Genomic DNA, 6,494 nt, shown 5'->3' with positions numbered 1-6,494 from the left:
AAAACTACTTTTAGAGATTTATTTTAGGTCTTTTTGACCATCCTTGATCAGTTTTATTCTATCATAGATCATATTGTACACATTTGAAGGCTGGCCTCACGGCCATGCCTGGACCTTCATCACTTATGTATTTTCAACGGTGGAGTTTCTACACCTCATAGATTAAGGTGTGGAGCTCTGCTGTTCCTCATGAATTAATGCAAAGTACTATTGTTTTTCTATTCAACTCAAGCTTATTCTTATTCTAAGATATTCATTCACACACAAGAACATGATGAATGTGATGATTATGTGACACTCATCACTATTCTCACCTATGAACGCGTGCCTGACAAATACTTCTGTTCTACATGAAAACAAGCTTGAATGCATATCTCTTGGATTCCTAGTCCATGTGTTTGATTGTCTCTCCTGACAACAGAGCTTTCAATTCCTTGAGATCAGAGTCTTCGTGGTATAAGCTAGAATCAATTGGCAGCATTCTTGAGATCCGGAAAGTCTAAACCTTGTCTGTGGTATTCTGAGTAGGATCTGGGATGGGATGACTGTGACGAGCTTCAAACTCACGAGTGTTGGGCATAGTGATAGACGCAAAAGGATTAATGGATCCTATTCCAACATGAGTGAAAACCGACAGATGATTAGCCCTGTAGTGACAGCGCAGATGGACCATTTTCACTGAGAGGACGGACGGTAGCCATTGACAATGGTGATCCCCCAACATACAGCTTGCCATGAAAAGGAGTATGAATGATTGAATGAAGACAGTAGAAAAACAGAGATTCAGAAGCAACAAGCATCTCCATACGCTTATCTGAAATCCCACCAATGAATTACATAAGTGCTTCTGTCTTATTTTCTGTTTTAATTATATTTTAATTATCAAAATCCCATAACCATTTGAATTCTAGAATCATATCTTTTAAATATTTTTGTTAGCCAAGTCATTAATTTTAAAAATCAAATCTTTTTAAATTGTTTTTCAATCATATATTCTTAATCATATCTTCTCAATCACATTTTTTTCAAAATAATTTTCAATTATATCTTTTTGATTGGTAATTTCAAAATCTTTTTCAAAATCACTTAACCACTTTCTCACTTTTAATTTTCGAAAACCATCATCCACTTTTTCAAAATTCTTTTTAATCATTTTAAAATTTTTAGTTTTGTTTTCGAAAATTCTTCTCCCTCCTCACCTTTTTCTATTTAAGACTAACACTTCTCCTCCATTAGCAATTCGGACTCACTCCCTCTCTATAAGTTCGAATTCTCCTCTCTACCTCATCCTTCTAATTTTCTTTTCCTCTGATACCTCGAGGAATCTCTATACTGTGACATAGAGGATTCCATACTTTCTTATTCTCTTCTATTTCATATGAGCAGGAACAAAGATAAAGGCATTCTTGTTGAAGCTGATCCTGAACCTGAAAGGACCTTGAAGAGAAAGCTAAGAGAAGCTAAAGCACAACTCTCTGGAGAGGACCTAACAGAAATTTTTGAAAAGGAAGCAGACAACACAAACATGGCCGAACCCAACAACAATGGTTGAAATGCAAGGAAGATGCTTGGTGACTTTATTGCACCCTCTTCTGACTTCTGTGGAAGGAGCATCTCAATTTCTGCAATTAGAGCAAACAACTTTAAGCTTAAGCCTCAATTAGTTTCTCTAATGCAGCAGAATTGCAAGTATCATGGACTTTCATTGGAAGATCCTCATCAGTTTTTAGCTGAGTTCTTGCAAATCTGTGACACTGTTAAGACTCATAGGATTGACCCTGAGGTTTACAAACTTATGTTTTTCCTTTTTTCTATGAGAGACAGAGCTAGGATATGGTTGGACTCACAACCTAAGGACAACCTGAACTCTTGGGAAAAATTGGTCAATGCCTTCTTGGCAAAGTTCTTTCCACCTCAAAAATTGAGTAAGCTTAGAGTGCAAGTCCAAACCTTCAGACAGAATGAAGGCGAATACCTCTATGAAGCTTGGGAAAGATACAAGCAATTGATCAGAAGGTGTCTTTCTGGCATGCTTTCAGAATGGAGCATCATATGTATATTCTATGATGGTCTGTCTGAACTGTCCAAGATGTCATTGGACAACTCTACAGGTGGATCTCTTCATCTGAAGAAGACGCCTGAAGAAGCCCAGGAACTCATTGAAATGGTTGCAAATAACCAATTCATGTACACTTCTGAAAGAAATCCTGTGAATAATGGGACAACTCAGAAGAAAGGAGTTCTTGAGATTGATACTCTGAATGCCATATTGGCTCAGAACAAAATATTGACTCAACAAGTCAATATGATTTCTCAGAGTCTGAATGGATTGCAAGCTGCATCCAACAGTACTAAAGAAGCATCTTCTGAAGAAGAAGCTTATGATCCTGAGAACCCTGCAATGGCAGAGGTGAATTACATGGGAGAACCCTATGGAAACACCTATAATCCTTCATGGAAAAATCATCCAAATTTCTCATGGAAGGATCAACAGAAGCCTAATCAAGGCTTCAATAATAATAATAATAATAATGGTGGAAGAAACAGGTTTAGCAACAGCAAACCTTTTCCATCATCTTCTCAACAACAGACAGAGAATTCTGAACAGAGCCATTCTGGCCTAGCAACCATAGTCTCTGATCTATCCAAGACCATACTAAGTTTCATGAATGAAACAAGGTCCTCCATTAGAAATTTGGAGGCACAGGTGGGTCAGCTGAGTAAGAAGATTACTGAAACTCCTCCCAGTACTCTCCCAAGCAATACAGAAGAAAATCCCAAGAGAGAGTGCAAGGCCATAACCATGACCAACATGGCCGAACTTGGAGAGAGTGAGGAGGACGTGAGTTCCAGTGAGAAAAGCCTCATGGGGCGTCCTCTGGACAGAAAGGAGTTTCCCTTTGAGGAACCAAAGGAATCTGAGGCTCATACAGAGACCATAGAGATTCCATTGAACTTCCTTCTGTCATTCATGAGCTCTGATGAATATTCTTCCTCTGAAGAGATTGAAGACATCACTGAAGAGCAAGTTGCTAAATATCTAGGAGCAATCATCAAGCTGAATGCCAAGTTATTTGGTACTGAGACTTGGGAGGATGAACCCCCTTGTTCACCAATGAACTGAATGCATTAATGAGGCAGACATTACCTCAGAAGAAACCGGATTCCGGAAAATTCTTCATACCTTGTACCATAGGCACCATGACCTTTGAGAAGGCTCTATGTGACCTGGGGTCAGGGATAAACCTCATGCCACTCTCTGTAATGGAGAGACTGGGAATCTTTGAGGTACAAGCTACAAAAATCTCACTAGAGATGGCAGACAAATCAATGAAATAGGCTTATGGACTAGTAGAGGACGTGCTAGTGAAGGTTGAAGGCCTTTACACCCCTGCTGATTTCATAATCCTAGACACTGGGAAGGATGAGGATGAATCCATCATCCTTGGCAGACCCTTCCTAGCCGCAACAAAAGCTGTGATTGATGTTGACAGAGGAGAGTTGGTCCTTAAGTTGAATGAGGACTACCTTGTATTCAACACTCAAGGTTCTCTTTCTGTAACCATTGAGAGGAAGCATGAAAAGCTTCTCTCAATACAGAGTCAAACAAAACCCCCACATTCAAACTCTAAGTTTGGTGTTGAGAGGCCACAACCAAACTCTAAGTTTGGTGTTGAGAGGCCCCAACCCTGCTCTGATTATCTGTGAGGCTCCATGAGAGCTCACTGTCAAGCTATTAACATTAAAAAAACACTTATTGGGAGGCAACCCAATGTTATTTAATTATATCTATTTATTTTCCATTGTTATTTTATGTTTTCTTTAGGTTGATGATCATGTGAAGTCACAAAAATAACTAAAAAATAAAAAACAGAATGAAAAGTAGCATTAAAAACAGCTCACCCTGGAGGAAGAGCTTACTGGCATTTAAATGCCAGTAAGAGTAGCAGAATGGGCGTTAAATGCCAGTCTGGCACCATTCTGGGTGTTTAACGCCAGAAACAGGCACCAGACTGGCGTTTAACGCCAGAACAGGGCACCAAGTTGGTGTTAAACGCCAAGAAAGGGAGAAAAGCTGGCGTTAAACGCCATAAACAAGCAGCAATCTGGCATTTAACGTCAGAATTGCACTCTAAGGGCGTTTTCCACGCCTAAATGGAGCAGGGATGATAAAGTCCTTGACCCCTCAGGATCTATGGACCCCATAGGATCCCCACCTACCCCACCTCTTCTTCTCTCATCTTCACACCTTCCCATAACACTCTTCCCCAAATACCCTTCACCAATCACCTCCATATCTCTTCCCCAAATACCCTTCACCAATCACCTCATTCACTCTCCCCCAAAACCCCATCTACTTTCAAATTCAAAACCCTTTTTCCCTCCCAAACCCAACCCCACATACACGAACCTAACCCTACCCCCACTCCTATATATACCCCTCCTCATTCCTTCAATTTCACACATTACAAACACCTTATACCCCCTTGGCCGAAATCACCCTCTCCCTCCATCTCCTAATTTTCTTCTTCTTCTCCTTCATTTTTTCTTCTTTGCTCGAGGATGACCAAACACTTTAAGTTTGGTGTGGTAAAAGCATTACTTTTTATTTTTCCATAACCATTTATGGCACCTAAGGCCGGAGAAACCTCTAGAAAGGGGAAAGGAAAGACAAAAGCTTCCACCTCCGGGTCATGAGAGATGGAGAGATTCATCTCAAAGGTCCATCAAGACCACTTCTATGAAGTTGTGGCCAAGAAGAAGGTGATCCCTGAGGTCCCTTTCAAGCTCAAAAGGAGTGAGTATCCAGAGATCCGACATGAGATTAGAAGAAGAGGATGGGAAGTTCTCTCCAATCCTATTCAACAAGTCGGAATCTTAATGGTTCAAGAGTTCTATGCAAACGCATGGATCACTAGAAATCATGATCAAAGTATGAACCCGAATCCAAAGAATTGGCTTACAATGGTTCGAGAGAAATACTTAGATTTCAGTCCGGAAAATGTAAGGTTGGCGTTCAACTTGCCAATGATGCAAGAAAACGCACGCCCCTACACTAGAAGGGTCAACTTTGATCAAAGGTTAGACCAAGTCCTCATGGACATATGTGTGGAAGGAGCTCAATGGAAAAGTGACTCAAGAGACAAACCGGTTCAATTGAGAAGACCGGACCTTAAGCCTGTAGCTAGAGGATGGTTGGAGTTCATCCAACGCTCTATCATTCCTATTAGCAACCGATCCGAAGTAACTGTGGATCAGGCCATCATGATCCATAGTATCATGATTGGGGAGGAAGTGGAAGTTCATGAGGTTATATCCTTAGAACTCTACAAGGTGGCTGACAAGTCCTCCATTTTGGCAAGGTTAGCCTTTCCTCACCTCATTTGTCACCTTTGTAATTTGGCTGGGATTGTCATAGAGGGAGACATCCTCATTGAAGAGGACAAGCCCATCACTAAAAAGAGGATGGAGCAAACAAGAGAGCCCACTCATGGACCTCAACAAGAGCATGAGGAAATTTCTCATCATGAAATCCCTGAGATGCCTCAAGGAATGCACTTTCCTCCACAAAATTATTGGGAGCAAATTAACACCTCCCTAGGAGAATTAAGTTCCAACATGGGACAACTAAGGGTGGAGCACCAAGAGCACTCCATCATTCTCCATGAGATTAGAGAAGATCAAAGAGCTATGAGGGAGGAGCAACAAAGGCAAGGAAGAGACATAGAGGAGCTCAAGAGCACCATTGGTTCTTCAAGAGGAAGAAGACGCCACCCTCACTAAGGTGGACCCGTTCCTTAATCTCCTTGTCTATTTATTTTTTCTGTTTTTGTTCTCTATGCTTTATGTTTTATTCATGTTTGTGTCTTTACTACATGATCATTAGTGTCTAGTGTCTATGTCTTAAAGCTATGAATGTCCTATGAATCCATCACCTTTCTTAAATAAAAAATTGTTCTAAATGCAAAAGAACAAGAAGTACATGAATTTTGAATTCATCCTTGAGATGAGTTTAATTATTTTGATGTGGTGACAATACTTTCTGCTTTCTGAATGAATGCTTGAATGGTGCATATTTTTGAATTTGTTGTTTATGAATGTTAAAATTGTTGGCTCTTGAAAGAATGATGAAAAAGAGAAATGTTATTTGATAATCTGAAAAATCATAAAATTGATTCTTAAAGCAAGAAAAAGCAGTGAAAAGCTTGTGGAAAAAAATGGCGAAAAAAAGGAAAAAAAAAAGAGAAAAAGCAAGCAGAAAAAGCCAAGAGCTCTTTAAACCAAAAGGCAAGAGCAAAAAGCCAGTAACCCTTTAAACAAAAAGGCAAGGGTAAAAAGGATCCAAGGCTTTGAGCATTAATGGATAGGAGGGCCCAAATGAATAAAATTCTGGCCTAAGCGGCTAAACCAAGCTGTCCCTAACCATGTGCTTGTGGCGTGAAGGTGTCGAGTGAAAAGCTTGAGACTGAGCGGTTAAAGTCGTGATCCAAAGC

The sequence above is a fragment of the Arachis ipaensis genome, chromosome B1 (genome assembly GCF_059453495.1).
Source record: "Arachis ipaensis isolate K30076 ecotype BB chromosome B1, ASM5945349v1, whole genome shotgun sequence".
Taxonomy (NCBI): domain Eukaryota; kingdom Viridiplantae; phylum Streptophyta; class Magnoliopsida; order Fabales; family Fabaceae; genus Arachis; species Arachis ipaensis.
The sequence above is the reverse complement of the archived record's forward strand: the minus strand, read 5'-3'. Positions refer to the sequence as shown.